We start from the raw sequence: 22062 nt of genomic DNA, 5'->3' as shown, positions 1-22062 counted from the left end.
AGTAGGTTTGTGTTTCAGCTGCCGGGGCGGGACTGTATGTGTCGTGTGGGGCTGGGCGTAGGCTGTACTTGCGCGCACACACGCACATACACACACACTACAGTGAAGCACATTGTTCACGCCACGGTAGACTGTCTGGTACGTCTAATGCAATCCAGGAAAATCTCGAAATAGTCGAAATCGCCTGGAGAGTGACTGATTTCGGAGAATCAGGTGAAGTGATATTTTATGTTGCTTAAAAACATTCGTTTAATTGTAAAATAAGATTATAGCGTGATCAAGTGGACCGACTCAAGTATTGTTTACCAATACACATTTTAAGATTATTTTACACACTAATTGGGTTGATATTTGCCGTTATTATTAGTCCATTTGTATGGATGCATGGAGAATGTTTACATACGTGATCATGTTTACATATCAGTCATTGGGCATTTAGACTGCTATTGTGTAATTTCTACAATCTGTGGTTTATTGCAAAGTGGTAAAAACAGAAAAAGAAAACTTATGGTGTATAAATAATTCGTTTTCATTCGCCTGATACAATAAAACATGTTGAGGAATCTAACACTTAAATCAGATCAGTTTACACGGAATCGAATTTTAACAATCGATCAAAGTGATCGTATGTTCTTTAATCTACAACATAATGTTAACAGGAAGATTTCACTCCTAACACCAAATGTACATGATGCCTATTATCCAATTTATTAAGTTTTGGTTGCATCCATGTGACAGTTACAGCCTCCCTGTATTTACTCGGGTGACGCCCCATAGTACCGGACGAACGGTTGCAAATTCTACTATGATGAAGACTGGCTCATGAATATTAAGTAGTCCATCCAGAGTTTGCGTTCCAATGGCGAAGTACTGTTTGCTGAATTCTTATTATTTTCCGCTGACGTTGCACGGTAATCAGCCAATAGCGATGGCTCCGTTTATGTATATGTGTATACCTCAACATAGTAGGATTTGATATTTTAGCACTGTGAAGTGCAGTGCGGAAGTTTAAAGTCGGATTGTCTCAGGGAATTCAAATTTAAACCGCACTTAAGTGCTTAAATACGAACGTTTCATATTTTATTACAGGTCAAGTATGTTTGAGCACTAGGATTTTCACTTACACAAATATGTTTTTCTATTTATAAAGCATATGTATTTTTAGAATCTTTTTTTACTGCAATGTACTTTTATCATTTGATTTAATACTATTAAATGTTACATTAATTAAATAATAAGTATTATGCATATGCTATGATTTATAACGTTGTTAAAAATAAATCAAAGCTAAATAGAACATTATCACAATGGGGAAATTGACAAAGTCATTGCTTAAATAGCTGAAGCTAAAATCAAACAGCAATTAAAAATATGTGGAACAAAGTAAGTGGTTAGAAATATTTTAAAATACTACAATAGTAGAGGGTGTACAAAAATGCGAACAACATTGATTTTTTGATTTTTTTTTTGTTTTGTTTATGATTTCACTTGAATGATTACTTGATTTTAAGTTACAAAACTTGTATTTTGTATTGTATTTTCTTATGTATTAGGAATGTGATGTTTTTAGTGGAGTCAATTTTCACATTAGTACATCTTCATTAAACAAAATAAATTGCTGTATTCACAGATACAGATATTTAATAATCAAATATAAAATAATGGTGCACATCATTGTCTGAATTCAATACAATTAGTCTTTGTTAAAACTACAAACATTATCATTTCTCGCACCTCAATTGAACTCACTTGGAATGTTTACACAGTAACAGGCTTAAAATCATGTTGTTTTGAAAAGGAAATAAAGTTGGTTTCAATTAATTCACAGTTCACATGCATATCATCCTACTATCCTACAATGTGACTTTTGTGGATGAAACATCTCAATGCTGATGGTATGACGATATACTCTGCAGCCCTATACAATAGCATAAAATAAAAATAAAATTAAACAAACTAAGATGGTGTTTTAAGATTTACAAACAAATAGATATGAAAATTTCTGTGTGTATTTTATTTCACTCTACATACTGTATGTTCTAGAGATAGACACATCTTGAAGTGTCTGCAGTGTAGGGCAGTAGATTTAGGCTAGACAGATGTAATGATCTGGCTAGTGCTGGTTATTTTGGGGGATGATGTCATTGGCTCAGTCGGCCTGGATCTGTTATGGTTCCTCTGTATTCGATTCCATCATCTGCTATATGAGATTGCTTTTGCTGTCTGAACCTAACTGAAAATCACTTAGGCCTACTTTTATTGTAGGGTTCTGGCTCAGGGGAAATTGATACTTCACCTCCTTTACATTCCAAAGGAGGTTGTGTGTGTATATACAGTCTATGTGGATATACAGTTCATGTATTTGAGTGTGAGTGGTTATGCACTGTCACCATCTTTTAATTTAGTAAATCCAGATAAATCCAGAGTAACAAGATTAGGTATGGGGCGATAACCGGTTTCAAGGTATACCACAGTTTGAAAAAAGTCAAGGTTTTAAAACCGCCAAAATGTTCCATCATACTGTTCCTAAGGTATGTGTAAGATTTGTTTATTTTTTGTTTATTTATTATTTTTTTATGGTTTATTTTTTACATGTTTAACACAACTATTTTATTTAGTTTTTCTTAGGGCAACAGTACCTCCAACAGAAAAGGAACCTCCACATCAAAAGATACTGGTCCAAAATATTTAAAATGTTTCTTAATATACAGTATTTTGTTCTGTGGGGAAAAAGTTGTTGTTTTTTTATACAGACATTTAAAAAGAACATATTTTGGAGCAGTAATCATAGTACCGTGATACAGTGGAACTGTGGTATTTTGAGCCAAGGTTGTAATACCGCCAGAATCTTATACTAGCCCATGCCTAAACAAGATTCATTCATTCATTTTCTTTTTGGCCACAGCGGAATGAACTTATCCAGCATATGTTTTTACGCAGCAGATGCCCTTCTAGCCACAACCCATCTCTGGGAAACATCTAAACACACTCATTCACACTCATACAATACGGACAATTTAGCCTATCCAATTCACCTGTACCACATGTCTTTGGACTGAGGGGGAAACCCACGCGAACGCAAGGAGAACATGCAAACTCCATACAGAAATGCCAACTGACCCAGCCGAGGCTCGAACCAGCGTCCTTCTTGCTGTGAGGCGACAGCACTACCTACTGCGCCATTGCGTCGCGCTGCCTAAACAAGATGCTATATTACTTTGTTGCAGTGACTTGTTTACAATGTTAGCTTATACACACTGTGCATGACGCTGATAGAGTCAAAACTCACAATCAAAGAAGCACAGTATTTTGTCAATGATTTCTGTCTTTCAAAACTATTTAGTTTGAAAAAAAACATTCATCGGGTGCGTCTCACTCAGCAGCATGGTCGCCAGCCATTTTAAGGAGCCCATACAAGACGATTCAGGGGGCCCACAGAGACATTAGCCCCTTTCACACATACAGACCTTTCCGTAAAATTACCGACAATTTTCTGGAAAGGTCTGTAGGTGTGAACATACCCATTTTGAAAATACCGGTAAATTCGTTTTGGCTATTTTCTGGAAAGAGAAGTTGTAACTTTACCAGTAATTTGCCAGAATGCTGCGATGTGTGAAAGCAGAAGGAAGATTGCCGGAAAGAGCGCGTGCACGTTTAGAACGTGCTGACGTGATACGTCTGCTTTAGCCAATCAGAACAGTCAGACGCATTCACGTCCGCGCGGTTTATAAGAATAAAAGCATGTGAATATTTTCCCAGCCACATTTAGCTGCTTGAAGTTAAACTAACGTATATAAGTTAATCTCAATACCAAATGTGTATATAATTGTGGATAAGATGCTTATGATAAGCCGTTGTTTGTTTACCTTCAAACTTTCTGTGAAACAGCCTGCGAGCGCAAGCACACACACATATCATGTACATCTCGACATGCAAAAGTGGTTCTCTATATGTTTTTTATCTAAGTTGTTCACAATACTGATCCATCCACAGAGTTTGTAGTCAAATATTTACAACTACAAGCCCAGCTGTTTAGAGCTCATTTCTGGTTAATGATGTCAGAATTTACCGGTATTTTTGATGGATGTGTGAATGCTCTTTTCCCGAAAATTTTCGCAACGTCCTCGCCTGTGTGAACAGCACTTTTTTGAATTTTCTGGTAAAGTCGTTCTAGAAATTTTCCATATATTTTCACTGTGTGAAAGGGTCTACTATCTAGGGCCCGCACAACCACCCCCTATTCTCCCACTCTTCACTTTCATCCGCGATCAACACTCCCCCCTCTCCACTTTCATCCGCGATCATACCCCCCCCCTGCTCTTGACTTTTATCCGTGATCAAATACCCCCCACCCGCTCTTCAATTTCAGCCACGATCACTCACACCATCCCCACTACCATCCGCCTCCTGAGACCTTTTTCTGTCCTTCTAATTAGGGCTGTGACGGTAACAAATTTTATGTTACCGCGGTGATGAAGCAAAAAAAAAAAAAAAGATAAGATATATATATATATATATATATATATATATATATATATATATATATATATAAAGATATATATATACACTGAAAAAAAGGTTTCTGCAAATGAGTTGCAAACTATTTATTTGTGTTGAATTTAAACAAACAAATTAAATTTAGTAATGTTCAACTTAATTTGTTTGTTTAAATTCAGCCCAAATAAATTAATGTAAAAAATTTTACCTTAAAAATTTTAGTAGATCCAAGGAATCATCTTTGAATCTTTTTTTTCAGTGTATATACGCTACATAGCAGGGACGTTAAGGATTAATCCATTGTAGGTAACCCCAATTGACCTTATCAATGACATATTAAGTAGGCCATGGACATTTAAAGGATAAGTTATGCTTTGCGCTGTGAGATATGTCCATGTGTCCGTTCTAATCGGACGTGCTGCACGCGTGCACTGTGGTTGGTGCTCGGAGAATGCAGCATCTTTCGAAAAAGAGATCGATCGAGTCAGATCGGGGGGAGAGACAGAGACCTTTCAAAGAATGTGGCGTTCTTGTTTAAAACCTGTTGTAGTGCTTTTCTTGTTGATCGTAAATTGTGAACTTTAAGGTGCTCTTCACATTTTTCTTCTCCCCTCCTTGTTGTGATTGTTACACACCTATTGTATAAAAAAGCTGTGAGCTGAGCGCTGTAGGGGCTAAGTCCCATTTACTTTAAACTGACATTTTCTCTTGACACATTTCTTTGTTTTCTTGTAAATGCAATCTTTTCCTCCTCCTCACAATAAAATAACCTTTAAGGCCATTTAAATCATAACCTGCCAACTGTTTATTTATTTATTTTCTTTAACTTTTATGTTCAACCTCAGCCCTAGACATTTGAGGTCGTAACACTGATCATCAATGAATGTTTGTCATAAACAGTCATGATATAGGCTGCTCAATTCATCTTGATCATACAGTTTACAAAGATACATTATTCGAAACTGAATATTTCACTTTTATTTAATTTATATTATAATTGTATTTGGCAGGCAGTGTTTGTGTTTTGGCCGCGGCATATAGCGGACCCGGAGGCACATCGCTTCATCTTAAAGTTTATTCGTTATTCTTGTTTATTTTGTAAATCACTGACTGACAAAAATTAAGATACAAATTGTAAAAAACAGAATTCGTTCCAAAAATATTTTTCTTCCGACAAAAATATATGAACTGTATATTTTTGTGCGTCCCCATCCGCTACACAAGTGCAGAGTTAATTTCGCTCTTTTAGCCTTTTTACTGATATTCCTGTGCCAGTTTGACACTGTACATTAAACAGAGGATAGTTTAACGAGGCTACTTCACAACCCTCCTACACCTGAATGCAGGAGAGAAGGAGAAAAGGACAAAAGTGCAGCGCTGAGCATTTGTTTGATTCCTAGATTAAGTAGGCTATTTTAAAAATGTATATTATATAATGACTATTAATAACTGTATTATAAAATGGGAGTTTGCATGTTCTCCCTGTGTTCGAGTGGTTTTCCTCCGGGTTCTCCGGTTTCCCCCACAGTTCCAAAGACATGCGGTAAAGGTGAAAAGGGGAGAAATCTAAATTGTCCATAGTATAGCTTCTGTAGACCTACATTTGATCAGCCTTTTAGCCTTTTAAAATGATATTCCTGTGCCAGTTTGACACTGTACATTAAACTGAGGTAGTTTAATACTTCACAACACTCCGTCATTTGAACTCAGCGCAAGAGAGAGGGAGAAAATGAGAAAAGTGCAGCGCTGAGGTAAAATCATATTCTCAAGTCATAATCGTTAAAATAATCACTTGTATTAAACATGTTAATAAAAAGTTTGTGTTTTAGGAATTACAGCTGTGCATTAAAATGCTTATTTTCCGTAGACCGATTGATTTGAGCTAGTAGGCCTGCTTTATTAAAATAAACTTGAACTAATAAAAAGCCTATGCGGGTTTTAGAAATGATTCAGTCAGTGTTTTCGTTTTGTAATCTAAATTTGTACTTTAAGTGGAAATATTTAGGCCTTTAATTATTTTTATTTAGTTTATTCTGTTTTTCTATACAATCCTGAAGATTCACGAGCAAAAATAAATAATAAACTAAAAATGGGCGGTGATGACGGTAATAACCACATCACCGCGGTTGAGATCTGGCGGTATGGCGGTGATGCGGTTATCGTCACACCCCTACTTAAAATTACAAAAGTGGATTCAAACACACCCTTAATGCTTTTGCGCCCTGCACTTTGGACTTTGCGCCTGGATCGTTAAAATAGTCCAATTTTCTCAATGAATAGTGTACTAAGCTTTACACTGCCCTTACCCCTGCACGTCATGATTTTGCCAAGTATTATATGATCTTGGATTGACATCTATGTTGATTCTGGAACATAATTTTAGTTAAAAAATGTAATCCATACCTATTCTCTTCCGCCAAACCGAATCATAACTGTAAATTATTCCCCAAATCAGAGGGGAATAATAGTTGGATGACTATATTGAATGACTGAGTTGGATGACTAAGGTGAATCTTTAAGAAGTGCATAAACCTAACCCTAAGCCTAAATTTAACATAAACTGTAAACATGTCCCTTAATTCTGATAGGCTCATTGGAATGTTGTTTCAGGATCAAGATGTTAATCCAGGAACATGTCTTATTGGTATGGGTGTCACGATCCTCCAAATCCTCGATTCGATTACATTTTCGATTCTAAAGTCACGATTCGATTAGATTTTCGATTATGAATAATTAATTAATTAATGACCAATTCATTATTTGTAGCCTACCGTTTAAACTACCTGACCTGCATGGTCTTTGTTTTACCCATAAACAAATCATACAGTAAATGAATAAAGGCAAGATACACACATAATTACCACCTAAGATGTGCATTTTCAGAGGGAGTGAGGAAGGAGGGCTGCTCAGAAATGCTACACGCCACTGTGGATGTCAAATCGTTGTCATTCTAAAATGCCATTTAAAAACAAAGACAGTATAAACAGGGCCTGAGTGTGTACTTTTCGCGAGCGGATTTGCAAAGGGGGCGGGCGGAGGATCGCGATGCCAGTGATGTCTATCGGACGAACCGTACGTAATACGTACATAGCAGAGCTTGCAAAACTGTGTTTTTTTTGTCGACAACATGAACGTTGTCAACATAACTCACTGGAAATCTAAAATGCTTACACACCGGCGACTTCATTGAAAGAGGAGAGGGTTTAAGTTCTGTCGACGGGTCTCCTGCTTCTGCAGTTTAACAAGCACTTCAACAAGTCTGTTTTTTTCCCGCTTGGCAAGCCAAGCTGACGTGACATGGGGGCGTGGCAGCATCAACGATTCTATTTTTTGATTCGATTATCGAAATTGAGCATAAATTTCGATCGATTTCGATTAAAAAACAAAATCGTGACACCCCTACTTATTGGTGAAATCAGGTTAGCGGCTTGTGCCTAAATTCATTCACATGACCTACTGATGGAGCTAGGGTGCTGATTGAGACACAGCAACAGTTTTTGCTGTTTAGGGAAGATATTTTTAGTTGTGCACCACTATATTGATGTAATATTAATAATAAAAAAGAAGAAAGAAAGAAAATAAAGAAAATGCGAACACGCAATGAACGCCTAGTAAGATTTGAAGGTGTGAGAGGTGGAGCACAGATGCTCTTGACAATTCTGGAGGTAATTATTAATAAGATAATAACACCAATATTGAAATGGTTAAAGTGTTTTAGAATGACCAAAACAACATTTCAGATGTTTTACAATGTGCTCAGCCTGCTGGTTTATCCATTTACACACATTTTTTATCATTACAGGATCTTTTATAACAAAACCACTTCAATGCGCTTTTTTAATGCGCATACTGGAATTTGTATGATAAAAGTGTTTCCATTGTAGTTTATGTAATTTTTTTCATATGGAATAACTACTCAGTTATGCGCATACATTTTTTAGCCAAAGCAGAGTTGACTGTGACCATGGAGCTTGAGTCCTGCGAAGAATGGTTCCTGAAACCAGGTAAAATAAAAGCAAAAATAAATAAATAAACATCAAGCTGAAAACAACAACATAACTCATGGCTGATCTATCATAGTACAATATGTCCTTTAGGAAATTAACAATGTAGTGATGAGTGTTTCCCCAAAACCCTGTCGCAGATCCATCGAATGAACCATGATCGTTGACGTAAAACCTCCATAATGACACTGTAAAAGGGGCAGAGTAACAACTTCTTTAAAAAAAGATAAAATTTTTGGATAAAATTATATTGTTTTACACATACACGCGCACTTAAAAAAACAATACTAGTTTTCCATATTAACTGAAATATATGTAAATGGCACATGTAGGGCCTATGTTTGCTTCACAAATATTTTTGAGAATATTTCATATTTTACACTAAAACAAACACACACAAAAAAAAAACACGTATTCTAATCATATAGAAATCATATAAATTGTTAATAGTTGTAATTTACAGTAAAATATTTATTAAGAAAAGTTATAATTATTCAAACCACTGCAGAAATGTTTTAACCAACAAGCCCATGTCATATACAATACGCTACAGACACATTTCTTGCTATATATTTTAGTTTTCACAAGCTTTGAAGTCTTAATGTAAATTTCACTTTTAAATAATAGATTACCTAACTTTCGTCATGAGCCATGACTGCGGTCAAAATGGCATAAATGTTTTCAAAGTGCACTACAAAGTTACACAATTGTCAATTTGAAGATCGCTAAAACTGAACTGTAAAAATAGTTGGTTCCACTTTATATTAAGTATCCTTAACTACTATGTACTTGCATCAAAAAATAAATACAATGTACTTACTGTGTTTATAATGTATTTGAGAACACTTGTAGTGCTTTTGAGTTGGCATAGAGGTTGGGTTAGGGACAGGTTTGGTGGCATGGGTAGGTTTAAGGGTGGGTTAAGCCTAGTTCACACTACAGGATTTTAAACATCAGCAGATCGCTGTGCTATTCGCACTACATGACTTGACTTTGTGTCTTTTGATCTCTGTGGTGTTCACACTACGCAACACTCCGTGAACGATCCACAAGAGGGAGGTCACACACTACATGATCTGACAACATCTCATTCCCCATAAGCTCATTCAAGCTACCAAACCACAGCCAATGAAAATTTGAGGGAGGAGTCGTCAGAAAAAAGCTGAAATTTTCGCAACGTCCTCGCCTGTGTGAACAGCACTTTTTTGAATTTTCTGGTAAAGTCGTTCTAGAAATTTTCCATATATTTTCACTGTGTGAAAGGGTCTACTATCTAGGGCCCGCACAACCACCCCCTATTCTCCCACTCTTCACTTTCATCCGCGATCAACACTCCCCCCTCTCCACTTTCATCCGCGATCATACCCCCCCCCTGCTCTTGACTTTTATCCGTGATCAAATACCCCCCACCCGCTCTTCAATTTCAGCCGCGATCACTCACACCATCCCCACTACCATCCGCCTCCTGAGCCCTTTTTCTGTCCTTCTAATTAGGGCTGTGACGGTAACAAATTTTATGTTACCGCGGTGATGAAGCAAAAAAAAAAAAAAAGATAAGATATATATATATATATATATATATATATATATATATATATAAAGATATATATATACACTGAAAAAAAGGTTTCTGCAAATGAGTTGCAAACTATTTATTTGTGTTGAATTTAAACAAACAAATTAAATTTAGTAATGTTCAACTTAATTTGTTTGTTTAAATTCAGCCCAAATAAATTAATGTAAAAAATTTTACCTTAAAAATTTTAGTAGATCCAAGGAATCATCTTTGAATCTTTTTTTTCAGTGTATATACGCTACATAGCAGGGACGTTAAGGATTAATCCATTGTAGGTAACCCCAATTGACCTTATCAATGACATATTAAGTAGGCCATGGACATTTAAAGGATAAGTTATGCTTTGCGCTGTGAGATATGTCCATGTGTCCGTTCTAATCGGACGTGCTGCACGCGTGCACTGTGGTTGGTGCTCGGAGAATGCAGCATCTTTCGAAAAAGAGATCGATCGAGTCAGATCGGGGGGAGAGACAGAGACCTTTCAAAGAATGTGGCGTTCTTGTTTAAAACCTGTTGTAGTGCTTTTCTTGTTGATCGTAAATTGTGAACTTTAAGGTGCTCTTCACATTTTTCTTCTCCCCTCCTTGTTGTGATTGTTACACACCTATTGTATAAAAAAGCTGTGAGCTGAGCGCCGTAGGGGCTAAGTCCCATTTACTTTAAACTGACATTTTCTCTTGACACATTTCTTTGTTTTCTTGTAAATGCAATCTTTTCCTCCTCCTCACAATAAAATAACCTTTAAGGCCATTTAAATCATAACCTGCCAACTGTTTATTTATTTATTTTCTTTAACTTTTATGTTCAACCTCAGCCCTAGACATTTGAGGTCGTAACACTGATCATCAATGAATGTTTGTCATAAACAGTCATGATATAGGCTGCTCAATTCATCTTGATCATACAGTTTACAAAGATACATTATTCGAAACTGAATATTTCACTTTTATTTAATTTATATTATAATTGTATTTAGCAGGCAGTGTTTGTGTTTTGGCCGCGGCATATAGCGGACCCGGAGGCACATCGCTTCATCTTAAAGTTTATTCGTTATTCTTGTTTATTTTGTAAATCACTGACTGACAAAAATTAAGATACAAATTGTAAAAAACAGAATTCGTTCCAAAAATATTTTTCTTCCGACAAAAATATATGAACTGTATATTTTTGTGCGTCCCCATCCGCTACACAAGTGCAGAGTTAATTTCGCTCTTTTAGCCTTTTTACTGATATTCCTGTGCCAGTTTGACACTGTACATTAAACAGAGGATAGTTTAACGAGGCTACTTCACAACCCTCCTACACCTGAATGCAGGAGAGAAGGAGAAAAGGACAAAAGTGCAGCGCTGAGCATTTGTTTGATTCCTAGATTATGTAGGCTATTTTAAAAATGTATATTATATAATGACTATTAATAACTGTATTATAAAATGGGAGTTTGCATGTTCTCCCTGTGTTCGAGTGGTTTTCCTCCGGGTTCTCCGGTTTCCCCCACAGTTCCAAAGACATGCGGTAAAGGTGAAAAGGGGAGAAATCTAAATTGTCCATAGTATAGCTTCTGTAGACCTACATTTGATCAGCCTTTTAGCCTTTTAAAATGATATTCCTGTGCCAGTTTGACACTGTACATTAAACTGAGGTAGTTTAATACTTCACAACACTCCGTCATTTGAACTCAGCGCAAGAGAGAGGGAGAAAATGAGAAAAGTGCAGCGCTGAGGTAAAATCATATTCTCAAGTCATAATCGTTAAAATAATCACTTGTATTAAACATGTTAATAAAAAGTTTGTGTTTTAGGAATTACAGCTGTGCATTAAAATGCTTATTTTCCGTAGACCGATTGATTTGAGCTAGTAGGCCTGCTTTATTAAAATAAACTTGAACTAATAAAAAGCCTATGCGGGTTTTAGAAATGATTCAGTCAGTGTTTTCGTTTTGTAATCTAAATTTATACTTTAAGTGGAAATATTTAGGCCTTTAATTATTTTTATTGGGCGGTGATGACGGTAATAACCACATCACCGCGGTTGAGATCTGGCGGTATGGCGGTGATGCGGTTATCGTCACACCCCTACTTAAAATTACAAAAGTGGATTCAAACACACCCTTAATGCTTTTGCGCCCTGCACTTTGGACTTTGCGCCTGGATCGTTAAAATAGTCCAATTTTCTCAATGAATAGTGTACTAAGCTTTACACTGCCCTTACCCCTGCACGTCATGATTTTGCCAAGTATTATATGATCTTGGATTGACATCTATGTTGATTCTGGAACATAATTTTAGTTAAAAAATGTAATCCATACCTATTCTCTTCCGCCAAACCGAATCATAACTGTAAATTATTCCCCAAATCAGAGGGGAATAATAGTTGGATGACTATATTGAATGACTGAGTTGGATGACTAAGGTGAATCTTTAAGAAGTGCATAAACCTAACCCTAAGCCTAAATTTAACATAAACTGTAAACATGTCCCTTAATTCTGATAGGCTCATTGGAATGTTGTTTCAGGATCAAGATGTTAATCCAGGAACATGTCTTATTGGTATGGGTGTCACGATCCTCCAAATCCTCGATTCGATTACATTTTCGATTCTAAAGTCACGATTCGATTAGATTTTCGATTATGAATAATTAATTAATTAATGACCAATTCATTATTTGTAGCCTACCGTTTAAACTACCTGACCTGCATGGTCTTTGTTTTACCCATAAACAAATCATACAGTAAATGAATAAAGGCAAGATACACACATAATTACCACCTGTGATGTGCATTTTCAGAGGTAGTGAGGAAGGAGGGCTGCTCAGAAATGCTACACGCCACTGTGGATGTCAAATCGTTGTCATTCTAAAATGCCATTTAAAAACAAAGACAGTATAAACAGGGCCTGAGTGTGTACTTTTCGCGAGCGGATTTGCAAAGGGGGCAGGCGGAGGATCGCGATGCCAGTGATGTCTATCGGACGAACCGTACGTTATACGTACATAGCAGAGCTTGCAAAACTGTGTTTTTTTTGTCGACAACATGAACGTTGTCAACATAACTCACTGGAAATCTAAAATGCTTACACACCGGCGACTTCATTGAAAGAGGAGAGGGTTTAAGTTCTGTCGACGGGTCTCCTGCTTCTGCAGTTTAACAAGCACTTCAACAAGTCTGTTTTTTTCCCGCTTGGCAAGCCAAGCTGACGTGACATGGGGGCGTGGCAGCATCAACGATTCTATTTTTTGATTCGATTATCGAAATTGAGCATAAATTTCGATCGATTTCGATTAAAAAACAAAATCGTGACACCCCTACTTATTGGTGAAATCAGGTTAGCGGCTTGTGCCTAAATTCATTCACATGACCTACTGATGGAGCTAGGGTGCTGATTGAGACACAGCAACAGTTTTTGCTGTTTAGGGAAGATATTTTTAGTTGTGCACCACTATATTGATGTAATATTAATAATAAAAAAGAAGAAAGAAAGAAAATAAAGAAAATGCGAACACGCAATGAACGCCTAGTAAGATTTGAAGGTGTGAGAGGTGGAGCACAGATGCTCTTGACAATTCTGGAGGTAATTATTAATAAGATAATAACACCAATATTGAAATGGTTAAAGTGTTTTAGAATGACCAAAACAACATTTCAGATGTTTTACAATGTGCTCAGCCTGCTGGTTTATCCATTTACACACATTTTTTATCATTACAGGATCTTTTATAACAAAACCACTTCAATGCGCTTTTTTAATGCGCATACTGGAATTTGTATGATAAAAGTGTTTCCATTGTAGTTTATGTAATTTTTTTCATATGGAATAACTACTCAGTTATGCGCATGCATTTTTTAGCCAAAGCAGAGTTGACTGTGACCATGGAGCTTGAGTCCTGCGAAGAATGGTTCCTGAAACCAGGTAAAATAAAAGCAAAAATAAATAAATAAACATCAAGCTGAAAACAACAACATAACTCATGGCTGATCTATCATAGTACAATATGTCCTTTAGGAAATTAACAATGTAGTGATGAGTGTTTCCCCAAAACCCTGTCGCAGATCCATCGAATGAACCATGATCGTTGACGTAAAACCTCCATAATGACACTGTAAAAGGGGCAGAGTAACAACTTCTTTAAAAAAAGATAAAATTTTTGGATAAAATTATATTGTTTTACACATACACGCGCACTTAAAAAAACAATACTAGTTTTCCATATTAACTGAAATATATGTAAATGGCACATGTAGGGCCTATGTTTGCTTCACAAATATTTTTGAGAATATTTCATATTTTACACTAAAACAAACACACACAAAAAAAAAACACGTATTCTAATCATATAGAAATCATATAAATTGTTAATAGTTGTAATTTACAGTAAAATATTTATTAAGAAAAGTTATAATTATTCAAACCACTGCAGAAATGTTTTAACCAACAAGCCCATGTCATATACAATACGCTACAGACACATTTCTTGCTATATATTTTAGTTTTCACAAGCTTTGAAGTCTTAATGTAAATTTCACTTTTAAATAATAGATTACCTAACTTTCGTCATGAGCCATGACTGCGGTCAAAATGGCATAAATGTTTTCAAAGTGCACTACAAAGTTACACAATTGTCAATTTGAAGATCGCTAAAACTGAACTGTAAAAATAGTTGGTTCCACTTTATATTAAGTATCCTTAACTACTATGTACTTGCATCAAAAAATAAATACAATGTACTTACTGTGTTTATAATGTATTTGAGAACACTTGTAGTGCTTTTGAGTTGGCATAGAGGTTGGGTTAGGGACAGGTTTGGTGGCATGGGTAGGTTTAAGGGTGGGTTAAGCCTAGTTCACACTACAGGATTTTAAACATCAGCAGATCGCTGTGCTATTCGCACTACATGACTTGACTTTGTGTCTTTTGATCTCTGTGGTGTTCACACTACGCAACACTCCGTGAACGATCCACAAGAGGGAGGTCACACACTACATGATCTGACAACATCTCATTCCCCATAAGCTCATTCAAGCTACCAAACCACAGCCAATGAAAATTTGAGGGAGGAGTCGTCAGAAAAAAGCTGAACACTATTGGCTGCTTGTGTGCTGATTACATCACTGACAGCTTTTCAAGCTTTGGAGAAAGCATTTAAAAACATCGTCAAATCAGCTGATTTATGAGCGGATTAATCACTCATCTGCAAGGTTTGAGTGGATAGATACACAGAGAGTTTTTAATTTTTGTAATTTTATAACTCTTTGAAATAAAACTAACATATTTATAACACCCTGCCGTTTTCTAACTATCAGTGTATTTCTTTCTGACATTGTTATTTTTTTTTATTACAAAACAGTAAAGAACTGAGCATTTCTGCCTTAAATTACCATATTGGTCAAAATGACTTTATGCATGTCTGATACTTTTCGCTGTGACTTTAAATATGTGTGTATTTTCTTGCCTGGCAACTTCCTGCTAACATAAACAAAACTTTCTGATGGCAAAAACATCAATTTACTTCAGATATCTTTCAAAACAGCATATTCTGTGCTGTTAAATAGCTCCTGTTTGAAAGTGAAAATGAAAGCCAAGCTTTTAAGTGTTTTAGTATCTTAACTACATATTTATAGGCTGTATTACCAAAAAAATATTATATTTTTAGGGTAATGGTGTCATTAAATATGATGCCAGACATTCAAAGCTTAATTTTAATATCTCAATAATAGCTTTGAATGTAAATATGTTGTGACAATTTGGCGTTTCATATGAAAACGATCAGAATGAGCAGTATGGTAATTCTAATAGTTACAGAATTCTAGTTCCACTGTTAATATATCCTACTCTCATGTCTGTGCTAACGCAGAATGAAGCGAGTGCACTGATGCCCATTCTGACCAATCACAGATGTTTCTGCTGAGCTACTGAACACACAGCCATTCAGCTCATGCTGATATGCTCTCTCATTGGCTGCAGCTCGTCACTACATCTGACCACACGTGGGGTTGAGTCGGCCGACTGCTCTGGAATATTTAGCATGCTGAATGTTGGATTTCCGTCTGCGAGGTGTCGGCGAAGCGTCAGCGAGCCTCGTTGATGCGTTGCTCAGTAGTTCACACATAAAGAGCGGCGAGCGGCGAGCACCCGCAGATTTCTTCCCGATCACAGCCCGATCTGTCGGCGAGCTCGTTAACTTCCAAATCGGGCTCAAATCAGGCTTAAAATCCTCTAGTGTGAAGTAGGCATTAAGGTGTAAGGGATGGTCAACAGTGTATTTACAAATGTAATTACAAAAGTTAATTACAGATGTAGTTGCATACATGTATTTACTCAAGCATAAGTACACAGTAAATACATGTATTTACACAATAAGTACATTGTAACAAACTATTAATTCCTATGTAAGTACATATTAATTAAGGCCAATTAATATAAAGTGGGACCAAATACTTTGAAAGCAAATTTCCTAAGAGAGATGACTTAAATGTTTTTTCTTTTAATTATTCCAAGTTTATATGTTGCAAAGTTCAAAAGTAATAGGGCATAGGGAGGATTCTAACTTTTAACTACAGCTATAGATGTGTAGTTTCAAGCGTAAAAGTTTGCCACGCAGTTTGCAAATGTTTGATGGAACGATGGATTTGTAAAACACTAAATCAGCAAACTTTGATTGTAATGATGGAACTTGCGACCTTAGTTGGTTAACGATAATTTTGGGAAACATACCCCAGGACAGCTTTTCTTTTTCTTGAAGGGTTTAGGAAAGGGGTGGGTGGGTCAGTCAGTCAGTTGACAGCAAGCTGGCCTGGTCAGCTGAAGTGTACATTGCGGCCTCTGGTGGATTTATGTGAGAAAAGGGACACACAAGATAAATTTGAGATTATCAAAAAGTGTATACAGTAACCTCTGGTAGATTTGCAAAAACAAAACCTGCGAGCAGACTTAAGTCCAGTTACGTATTTCGCTGTCCCCAGAAATGTAGACCTGGGTATGTACACGCAATGAGCCTGGGTTGGATTTATCATAAAACAATATTTTGTTTAAGCAAAAAAAAAAAAATAAATAAATAAATAATAATAATTTGTTCACGTAAATCTCAGCTTAATTGCTTCAGAGGAACATATTTTGAAGAACATTGACTCACTGTGACAATACACAAGGCCATGACATGGAAGTTACTAATCCAAAATGTTTCCAGATTGGCGATGTAATATAAGTTGTCCAGCGAGGTTCATGGCTGAACTTGAACTTGCTGTATCACGTCTAAGTTAACGTTATATTCATAAATGTATAGGCTACTTGGCAACAAAACAGAAAATGTGTGTTCTAGAGTGATTGTCGTCACAGTGACCGTCACAGCCCTTACATATGACATTGCATACATTTGCATACATGTTTTATAAGCTATAAAATGAAAGCCTTAGTTTGGTGTGGAGTTATCATTATACAAAAATCAAGAAAATCTTTGGATTTGTTTGATTCGTAGATTGTAGGCTATTTTAAAAGCTGATATTATATAAGAACTAACTGTAATTTTCAAAAAATTAAAAATTTAATAAAAAAGGGGTTTGTTGGTTGTAGCCCACCCTAAATCATCAACAGCCTGCTTTTTTAAGTTTATGAAGCGGCTCCAGACAGCACAGAGGTGATCTGCATCAGCGCTGGTTATTGTCAACACTGTGTAAAACTGTGACCAGAAATATCCTTCTTTCATTTTGCTTCTTTGGCAAAATGTGTCTGTAGAAACGTGTGTTTGCATGTGTTACCATCCCAAGAGTTAACAAATATTTGGTGTACATTTAGGGGCCGATCACAAATTTTTTTTTTGGCCGATTTACGTTCCAAAAACGCGCGGCGCACCGCGCTGCCTTTTATGGTTGACAAGAAAAAAAGAAGCCTCTTTTGTATGTCACTAGAAAACGACTGAATCAGCTGGTGTGCGCGAGTCGAGTTGCTGTCGATGTTATAATTGTAAATTTAATAATATTGTGATATACCCCGCTGTCACCTCAATAGAAACCCTGCAGTGCTTTCATTTGACTGAACAATGAAACAGAGGTAACGCGCTTTTTCCACTCGAGCACACAGCGCGCAACGGCAAAACTTAAAGCGCGCTGAGCAAGCATAAGCAGAGCGTAAAACACTGGCGGCAGTCAGTAAACCATTAAACAGATGCCCCGTATGCAGCCAAACTTTAAAAATGAATAAAGCATATTTTAATCGTTTAACTGATACCATTCATCGGTTACAAACGCGCCCTTTCGGTTATTGCTTAATCAGTTATTTTGAGCATCCCCAGCTAAACCGCATGTGCAAGCTCTATTTTTTTTTTTCTCTCACGGCCGCACGCCGGAGATCCGGCATGGTGCAGGAATACTTTAAGCCCTGGTAAGATCATGTTTATTACTAAGAAAACTAAATCCAAATTATATTTTAATTGAACACATCTGATCACATAAGGTACGCACAGAAAAGTCTGTTTAGTGTTGTGAAAAGGCAAAGCTGAATATCTGTGGTTAAAGTGCCACCCAGCGGTCAAAAGCTGCTGGCGCACCAAGTACCGCCGTCGCCGCGGTATGAATGGCGGCAAAAGGAACACATTGAAGTAGTAACATCTGTAGTTATAGATTCCACTCCTCTTGGAACACATGCAAGTATACTTCTTGGTATACCTTTATGTTGTGTTGTTGGGTGATCAGAATGCCGTCAGTGAAATCCTGGATCAGTGAAGGGTCCAGTATATCTTTTGAAGCAACTTAAGACCTCTACTATAGTCCTCCTAGTCTGCTCTACCAGGTATTGCAACTGACCTTTCCTGTGGTGAGAATGAAAGTTCTCATTAATCCTATAAACCATTGCTCTGTCAATCTTCTTGGACAAAAAGCATCTGCTAAATGACTAAGTGTAAATGTAATCTTGAAAAGACAACATACCTTGGTGTGAGCTTCCTGCTTGGCAGTCATATTTGGAGGTCTTGGGGGATAGATTGGGGTGCAGATGCCATTAGTTCAGTGGAATTTTGAACGTATTTGAGGGAGGAAGCCGCTCAATTTGTTCTGTTCAATAATGTAGTAGGTTCTGAAGTAGTGTCCAATTTTTTGATTTAGTCTCTCGATTTGTACATTCAGTGACTCCGTGAGAAGCAATTATGGGAGCTCAACAGTATTCAAAATGCATGATCATTGGCAATTTATTGACTTTATGAGGGCAGAAAGCATTGTGATGATTCTACTCTCCACAGTAATAGCACTTATTTTTCCACTGACAATGTCTTTCAAGTTGATCTAGGCCAATTTTGTTTTTTATATCTGCTTTGGCTGTTACATAGCAAATTATCAGTATTAAAAGAAAGACCTATCGGATATCTTTGAGGAGTGGGGAGTAAGCAAATGTACTGAGTGAGATTATCTTTAGCCTTCTGTAGATGCATATTATAGAAGAATTATAGAAATATTTTCTTACCGCTCCAGCTCTGCTCTGGGTTTTAGATCTCCCACTTCTTGCTCACTCCTCGCTCCATCCTCACCTGCTTCCCGCTCCACGGAAAATGAGAATTCAATTAATGCTCCAATTAATGCTACAATTGTTATATCACAAACCTTTCATATAACTGCTACATTTTAAATACAAGTAATATTTTTTTTAAATTATGTGCTCTATTTTGACGATCCATGCGCAAAAGTACAAAGCGCAGGGCGCAAGTGCAATAAAGGTGTATTGGAATCAACTTTTGCTATTTTAAGGATGAAAAAATCCGCTTTACGCCATGGCGCATGTTCTAAAAAGGTTGAGCTTATTCTCTTATTGAGTTATAGGTGTGTTTTGAGAATAAACCAATCAGAGTCTCATCTCACATTCCCTTTAGGAGTCAGTTGCATCACGCCATAGTGCATTTGCTATTTACATGACGGACTTTGTAAGTGGAAAAACTGAGCGATTCACTTGTAGGCAAACAGTTAAACAGAGCATCTGCAGCACGAGGATGAGAGATTAGCCTCCTCATTCTGTACTTTCATTTTCACTCTTGTGGATAGGGAAACTTGTTGTACGCACAGACATCCAATAGCCTATACATAATTAATTTTGTTTTTTAAGTGCAAAGATTTGTTTAAAAGATATTTCTAAATTCAGTTCTAATTTCCAGCAAATGAATAAATGAACAATAACAACGAAGTGTGTTCAAAAAACTGAGTTATATCCTAATACACATGCTATGCCCCATATGGTCTAAAACCTGACAGGTGGGCAAATTTAAGCTTGTTTTTAATAAAACAAATATAAATATTGATATAATAAATAATACTGCTAAAAATAATAACATTATACAAAAGCAAATTGTTATAAATAAACTGAAAAAGCCCCCCGAAATGAAGAAAGCATGAAAGTATTGTTTTTATAATTATGTAGGCTAAAAAATAATAATTTTTGTAATATTTTAATCCTTTAATTCTTTTTCATATGTAAAGAAGATATTTGCGTATTGCTGTACATCCTGTCTGTATTAAGCAATGTGTAAGCGAGGCGCACAACTAACGCGCTCTGCGCTTGACTTTAGACCCGCTTTGTTCTGGTCTATTGAACAGTCTATTATAGTTTCTCAAAATAGCAATGCGCCAGCAATGCGCCTCAACACACCTCCTTTTTTTTAGACCAGAACGCCTGTGGGCGCACATATGAGCGCAAATGCATTTGCTATTTAAACAGCGTGGTGAAAAACGTCAAAACGACTCTTTCGCCAAGCTAAAACTAGCAAACAACAATTGCATTGCGCCTTGCGCCGGGTGTATGATAGGGCCAGATGTCTTGAGCATCTAATTTTACCTCAGTGCGTGCGTGCTTTCATTTTCACCATCTCACTTATGGTGAGAACAGAGTATTTTTTATTAAGTAAAATTGGCCTCAGTTCATTCTCATGTATCCTGCATCAAACTGACAGATGTATCAGGCTTTGCTGAAAGGATGGTTATTTTTATGGTGAAGAGGGACAATGCTGCCAAATGTAGTTTTTATAAGAAATGCGCCATTGGACTGATTTTTAATGCTTAATGTGATATCATTAATAAAGTAATTAGAGCAATAGTAAATTGAGAAGAAAAAGGTTGGGTTTAAAAATTTGGAACCTATGTTCCAAGTACAAAGTTTAAACCTATTTTGGTGCAATTGATTTTTTTTTTTTTACAAAACTTTATTAGACACACTTCTTTTTGATTCTGCACATGCTCTCATGTAAATAAATATAGTCATTGGACTAAATATTCTGCCAGTCATCTGTTCTGTCTCTCTATATTTAAAGGTGGCTTATACTGTGTGCCAGGGAGTGTGTGGAGTTACTCATTAATGGTCCAGCATGTTAAGGGTATTAACAAATACAGTGCACTGCACTCTCAGAAGCTGCAGTCACCATAGTACCAATAAACTTCATGCTTTCATTAATCATTGCCACTGCAGTCACATATCTGGTGAACTTATGTTATACTCACAAACAAATAGACTATAGTTTGTCTGATTTTGTGCTGGATGGAAACTACTTCTGTTCCCTATTAAAGGGCATGTGAGAGGTAATGAATAGTAAGTGCCCACAATAAATAGAATGCAAACTCTCTGTACTCTCTTGGTTAAACTTAATATTTAATGGCACATTGTTATGTAGTGCTAAATTATAAAAATGAACTTTATTTTAAAAATATTTTTTTAATAATTAATAAGTAATAGTGTTAGCACTGATTGATTTGACATCATACCAAACATACCAAAACCTAAAATGATCAGTTAATATCAGATAAAGCTCAAGTAGCATCTTCCTTGCAAGTGATGTTGATGTTTATTAAACAGTAGTGTTGGGCTGTCATTAGGTGTCTGTTGGCTGCTAATATATTATAACGTATATATTGAAATGAAGTGAAAGATATAGAATTAAGTGATTATATTATGTTTCATTTCAAAATACGTTTATTGCCAAACTTACTGCTAACCACATGTTGAGAGCCTGTGCTGGGTGTGATT

The 22062-nt window shown here is 36.4% G+C and overlaps 2 protein-coding genes across 4 annotated transcripts in view; one reads left to right on the top strand and one right to left on the bottom strand.

Annotated features, from left to right (window-relative positions):
• Positions 1–22062, bottom strand: part of LOC147837713 (uncharacterized) — a 977861-nt gene that overhangs the window by 267645 nt on the left and 688154 nt on the right. The window lies entirely within an intron of this gene.
• Positions 93–22062, top strand: part of hrasa (HRas proto-oncogene, GTPase a) — a 44606-nt gene continuing 22636 nt past the window's right edge. For 2 of the 3 annotated variants that reach the window (XR_015525729.1, XM_087310745.1), the window contains exon 1: positions 93–213. The gene's annotated coding sequence lies outside the window, so the exon portion shown is untranslated. 3 annotated transcript variants of the gene reach the window in all.

This window comes from Danio rerio, chromosome 25 (assembly GCF_052040795.2).
Source record: "Danio rerio strain M-AB ecotype USA chromosome 25, GRCz13ab, whole genome shotgun sequence".
NCBI lineage: Eukaryota > Metazoa > Chordata > Actinopteri > Cypriniformes > Danionidae > Danio > Danio rerio.
This window is presented reverse-complemented; position numbering and strand designations above follow the sequence as displayed.